Consider the following 7,323-nt stretch of genomic DNA (forward strand, 5'->3'; position numbering starts at 1 on the left):
CCGACGGGTTGATCGCTCCGCGACAACGACGCTCCGTTAGGGACATACTTAAATTCATGGGTTTAAATTACATCGCACGAATATATATATATATATATATATATATATATATATATATGGCATACTCGCTTTCTTGACAACGTTCTCTTTTTTGTCTAAGTGTTGAAATAATAAATGAAGATACTCGGATCGCGTACTCGTGCTCACTTATATGAAGTGCCTTGACAACCCACAACCCACAAATATGTCTGGACAGTCAGTAACATACGTGTAACGAGAATCGAGAGACTTACGGGGGCCCCGCCATGGAAAATGATCATATATACGAAATCAAGCAGACTTTTGGTCCCAGATATATTCCAAAGTATCCCGTACGACACATGAGCTCTTCGAAATAAAATCGAAGGATAACCTAAGGCGGCGGCGTAGTGCGGCCGTGCAGCTTATCATAAGCATGTAACACAATGAAAAAGTGGGGTATAACAGATGTCCGGCACTCGGTGCTCTCGTACCGAGTATGTAGCGGAAACATATTATACATAAGCATAGTCGAGTTAAATATATAGGATCATAATAGGGCGGGGAATCGGATCCATGGCAAGATGTGGCTCTACGGAGCTTCTCGGGTAGTCGTAATATGTCGGTTTTGAGGAGTGTGTCTTGACGGGACACGGAGTGACGAGATGGCGCGGTGTGACGTATGTCTCGGACGCGTAACCAAATCTCAAATGTATGGCTTTGTAATCATCTCGACGTATTTAAATGTCGATGTATTGTTTAAATCGAGTCTCTGTCATGATGAGTCATAAGCATATACGTACATATATATCGCATTCCAAATCGAGATGTATTTATCCCTACTTTAATAAGGGACGCGGTAACGGAACTTGACCCTCGTAGTACGGACGCGGTGGACGTACAAATCGGATCAAATGCCATCCCGGCCGACCATCCCCATAATATCACATAATCGATCGTAATCGGATCATAATCGGATACGAACGGATCCCGCCCGCACATCCGGCGGACGTAGTGAACAATGCAAAACAAAGTTTACGAATCGTTGAACCTAGGCCCGGCGCGGTGATAACTCTTTGATTAGTTGAGGCACCCACGAAAGTACCCTCAATGAGAAACCATATACATACGTACCTTTGACATATAGCTTTCTAACGAAATAAGATCGAAAATAGATCAAATCGTAGAGATCGATATGTGAACGAGTGTCCGATAAGTCGAATAATGTTAAGATTCAGAAAAGATAGACATAATACTTATTAGTTAACGGACGGAAACATAATCGAGAGGTACCCGTGAAGAACGTACGTAAATAGTTCCATTTGAGCCATACTTAAAACATAAAAGTTGTAGGCCCACCTTTGACCCAACCATAGTAAAGTACGCAAATTATGGATAATAAACCTTAGTGGAGTCATCCATAATCATCTTAGGGTGTTCCGACTCCATTTATAGAAGTTATGCCAATAGGCGCTTTGCCGACAAAGGAAAGGTAAACAATTCAATCTTCAACGATTTTGGGTTATTTTCAATCTCGAATTCCGAGAAGCGGAAGTACATCGAGGCTCGCTTTCCCGTTAGACTCGGTAACATGCCAAAGAATAAAGGGCAAGGCTTTACATACCTTGGTTGTGCCTTACGCTCGTCCAATTTCAATTCCCGTTTCGTCGTAAATCGCAAATGGTCATCCTTACAGCTACTATTCATGCAAGTTAACATTTCAAATTTGGTTAAGTACTTGGCACCAAATTCAAGAAATATCCCCTATAATGTGACACCCCGAGATCCAACTCATTTTAACTAACCAACAACAAGCCAACAACAACACCAACAACAACAACAATCAACACAATATGCCTACTTTCCAACATAATGCAATAATTCTCACTTCGACTTCATACTTTCAAATCAATACCAATTCAAACCATTAAACCTTTATTGAGGTCATAAGAATCATAACGACACAATTAACATATCAAACAAAACAATTCATTTTTATTCCAACCTTTCCATAGCTCACGGCCAACATACATATTTCCAACTTCCGTCAAATTCATTCGACTTCCATCTCCAATATAAATTCTACCAAAACTACAACTAGAATACAACATAAAATTCAACACATCTTCAATACGCAACCATGCACATACACGGCTATATATATACACATATACACACGGTTCACACACCACAATTCACAACACACAAATTCTTCATACTTCTCATGTATTTCATAAAACCATAACAACATAATCAACATACTAACAAGTTTAACAATTTTCCTTCATACAACTACTTCCCACGGCCAACACACAAACACACACCACACGGCCACCCCATGCATGCAACACTTCCATAATTCTCATGTACTCTACATATACTACAACACATACATAATTCCTCCAACATAAAAATAAGAATTCTTACCTTTCCCAACTTCTTTCCACTTGCCACTAGAGTTATCCTCTTGCCAAGATAATTATACCAAGTTGTAGATAATCTTGCACTTAGTAATAATCCCACAAGAAATGAATTTTAAACCAAAGGATTTGGCTCCCAAAAAATTTTCTTCTTTTTCTTTTCTCTTCCTTTCTCTCTCTAGGCCTAATGGCCTTCTCTTTTTTTTCTTGATTTCTCTTTGTTTTTCTTGAAGTTTCTTGAATCTTAACTCTTTATATAATTAATTTGCACATGCCAAATTAATTAAATCATGGGTTTGGGCCTTGGCCACCCTATGGCCGGCCACCCCTCTTGTTTTGGGCCTTAATTTCATATTTTTTTTAGCCCAATTCTTCACAAATCATATTTTATAATTCCCGAAACAAATTTCCAAAATTCCAATTTTGCCCTTAGGCCTTCTCCATTGTTTCCGCATTCAAGCTTCCATATCCGCCACACACCTACTAAGAAAAATTCAAACATGGCCTCCTTTCTCATAAATCACAATTATTTCGAATTTTCCGATTATGCAAAAAGGCGGGATATAACATCCTCCCCCCCTTTAAAACATTCGTCCTCGAATGTTAATTCAACCTCATGGTAGATCAAAATCAGTCGGGAAGGTATTCTTGCCGTTTACATACTTGCACTTAATTGAAGAACTTGTAAAGGCCTTCATTTTCCAATTTCATCCATCTTCCTTCGATATCACCGCATTAGGCTGTTCATACCGTCTCGAATCGGATATACGGCGGATTTAATCTTAACCGAGACTTAAGATTAAACGGACGTCAGACGGAGTCATATCCGGAGTCAGAAATACAAAAGTACGACAGACAAAATCATATTCGACGATTATCTTAAGCGAATTCAAATCGTGAGCCGGACGTACGAAAGATATCGAACGGGTCCATAATCAAAAATCGACATAAATCCGTAGTCGAAATCGGGGACACATAGAAATAGGTCGGACGTATCCGTAATGAGTCGGACGTATAAAAATTTATCGGACCGATTTGAAATCGAGGTCGACGTATGACACATATACTGCAGTATTTGCAGCATGTCGGGTCAGATGTACGACGTATGTCGGACGGTCCGCCGATCGAGCGTACATACGAAAATATATCGAGGTAACGAGTCATATCGAGTCGGATGTACAGATTTATCGGACGATTTGAAGTCGAAATCGAGGGCGTACCAAAGTATATCATCGAAACTATGAAATTAGATCGAGTCGGACGTACGGTATGTTAAGCAAAACGTAATGAGATCCGGAAAGCACGGGGGTGTAGTAAACGAAGCTTCACCGAAAACGGACGCAAAATACGGCATCGAATTGCGATCAGAGTCGAACTTGTTATATCCCGTCTTTTCGCATAATCGGAAAATTCGAAATAATTGTGAATTATGAGAAAGAAGGCTATGTTTGAAATTTTCTTAGTATGTGCATGTCGGTTATGGAAATTTGAACGTGAAAACACCGGAGAAGGCCTAAGGGCAAAATTGGAATTTTGAAAAGTCGTTTTGACATTTTGAAATAAGAATTCTAGCTTGTTGGGCCAAATAAATGAAAAGAAAATTGGGCCCAATAATTAGAGGGGTGACCGGCCATTACATGGCCCAACCCATGGTTTATTAATTTTTGGCATGTGATAATTAATTATATAAGGACCATAAGTCTAGAATTCTCAAGAACAATCAAAGCAAAAATCAAGAAAAAGAAAAAAAGAAGGCCTTCGGCCATAAGAGAGGAAAAGAAAAGAAAAGAAGAGAAAAATTTTGGAGCTTGGTTCTTGATGCAAAAATTTGGTTCTCCTTGAATTAGTAACAAGCTTCGAGGTGCTCTACAAGTTGGTATAACTTTCAAGACAAGGAAGTTGTTCCTTTGGCGAGAAGAATTTGTTGGAAAGGTAAGAATTCTATGTTTTCTTTCATGTTATGGAAGGTTTATGGATGTTAGAATAAAGTGGAATGGTATGGAAACCATGGAAATTGTATTTGTACGTGTATGTGCCGTGTGGTGTATGTTGTGTTGGAACCGTGTGTGTGCTTGGTTTGCATGAAAAATGTGTTGAATATTATTGTGTGATTTAGTTGTAATTATGGTGAAAATTGTATTGGAAATGAAAGTTGAATAAATTGGAGTGAAGTTGGGAATATGGATGTGGCCGTGACCTATGGAGGATTTTCCATGATGATGACTTATGTTGTTTAATGTGTTAGTTGTGTAGTTATGATTCTTGTATTGTAAGTGTAGGAAAAATGATGTAAGCTTGTATGAAAATGGAATGTGGGAGTTTATGTTGATTTAGTGTGAATTTATGAAATTATGGGAATGAAGTGCTTAAGGTGTAAGTTATGATTAATGTTGATGAATTTGGAAGATGGAAATATGTTATGAACTTGTATGTTAAAGATTAGGAGAATTGAACAAGTTATGGCTTTGGTGGAAAATTGGCATAATTTGTATATCTTGTGTATATATTGTAGAAATGTTATGATATGTTTCCGAATGGTATTGTAATGACCTTGATGAATAATGAATGTGAAAATATTGGATTTGAGTTGGAAACGCGAAGTTGGAATGAGGGCTATAACATTATGTTGGAAAAATGACTAAATAGGTTATATTGTATTAAGTTGTAGTTGTTGATGTTCTTGATGTTGTTGTTGGGTTGTTGTTGGTTGTTTTGAGCCGAGTTGAATCTCGGGGGTGTCATATTTATAGGGGAGGTGCTGCCGAAATTTCGGTAGCCAAGTATAACCCCAAGTTGAAATATTAGCTTGCATGAATAGTAATTGGTAAGAATGACCATTTGCAGTTTTTGGACGAGACGGGAATTGAGATTTGAGGAGCGTAAGACGCAGTTCAGGTATGTAAAGCCTTCCCTATTCTTCTTTGGCATGTTCTGAGTGTACTAGGCTTGAAAGTGAACCTCGATTGCACTTCTGCGTTCCATAATTCAAGATTGAAAATAGCGTCAAAACGTTCAGTAAGATTGAACCTGTTTCTTCACAAGTTGTCATCAAAATGACTTATATGTACGAAACCTTCCCAAATGAACCTGGGTTTGTCCCAAACGCTTTCAAATGACTTTATAAAGACTATGATCCATGATTTATGCCCGCCGCCTCGATTTGACCCGAGGTGGGCCCATAGAATCCGAGACCTCTTATTATGATTTTAATTAATTTATTCCTATACCATGTTTAAAGGAATCTTTGATGATTGTACCGTTGTCGAACAATGAATATGATGAGTTTATGATATGTCTTGATATGGGTTATGATCCTAAAAATATGATCTGAAGTAAGAAATCGTGCCATCCCCAAAAAGGGCATACATATACCTATACGAGCATCGTCCGATTTCCTTGAAAATGATATGTCATTTGTATTGTTCCGTTTGCTCAAGAACGATCATTTTGAATCTTTCGTAAGCCCTATGATATATTTGTTACGCACGAATAGTCTCGTAAACTCTCGATTTGACATAATCCGTCGGCATCCGAAAGGTACGTATTATGACTATTTATGATTGGGTCCGTCGAGTCCGGACTTATATGCATATGTTTCGCACTACTCGTTCGTGCAAGCTATGATATGTCTTTTCACCGAGCCCGGGCTGGTGACATGTTCTCGTGTGCACTTCTCCGCATTATTCACCGAGTCCCTCGTACTTCATGGCCGGACACGTTATTTGTATATGATTATGATACGATGATACGGGATGGCGTCCAGGACGGCACATGATTATTATTCACCGAGACCCGCGGTGGGGGGCGGGACACGTTATGTATACATGATATATGATTTGTGAGATATGATTCCATATTACCGAGTCCCTTAATAAGTGTAGCCGGACACGCATCCGCACATATGGTACATGATTCCGTTATGCATGACTTTACTTACCGAGTCCCTTATCCGAGGGCCGGACACGATACATGTTCGCATGATATTATATGATACGATATGCATTATGTCTTCCGAGGTCTCGGACACGGTGTTATTTTTTGTACTTCGTATTCTAATTACGTCTCCGTACATTATGCTTCCGTACTCTGCCTTTGATCATGGTTATACTTGTTACCTTTCTCGCTTTACATACTCTACATCTTCGTACCGACCCCGCGCTTCTGGGGCGGTTACATGCCCATGTGCACGGACGCACCACGTGATACGCCACCGGTCTAGGACTTCGCCTCCGGCTGTTTTGAGCTCCCTTGATCCGGAGCCGATACTTTTGGTATATATCTTCTCGTTGTTCATATGTTCTCGTATATATGACTATTTGGGTACGGCTGGCCCCCCGTCCCGTCTTCCGATTCTCGTTATGTACGATAGAGGCCGTGGTACATGATTGTGGGTTGTGAGTTGTCACCGGGTCGTGTACGTATGTTCGGGTTTGCGACTCGTTCGTTATGATAGCCTCGGCGGCTAATTGCACAGTGTCTAAGTATGTTTATATATGTATATATATATTTTCATGCGACGCACCCGATATTTGTATGAATTTATGTATGTCTAAACGAGATTAGCTATTTGATATGTCAGATCTGTTAGGTAGGTGCGTATGGGTGTCCAGTTAGGACACCAGTCGCGGCCCACGGGGTTGGGTCGTGACAGAACTACCTTTACTATACTTCAGAAACTTATGGAAATTTCCTTGCCATCCTACTTACAAACATTTCCAATCGCCATTCAAATTTGCTTTGGTTTCCCGTAACCGCATCGCTCTTCACTCTTCTCCGATCTCGTTCGTCTTAATCGGTGTAACCTTTTTAGGGTCTCTAACCATTCTACATACTCAAATTCCGCTTAAGTTACTCTCTAAGTCCTCATTTAGTCTCCCGTATCTAC

Source organism: Lycium ferocissimum, chromosome 11 (genome assembly GCF_029784015.1).
Source record: "Lycium ferocissimum isolate CSIRO_LF1 chromosome 11, AGI_CSIRO_Lferr_CH_V1, whole genome shotgun sequence".
Taxonomy (NCBI): Eukaryota; Viridiplantae; Streptophyta; class Magnoliopsida; order Solanales; family Solanaceae; genus Lycium; species Lycium ferocissimum.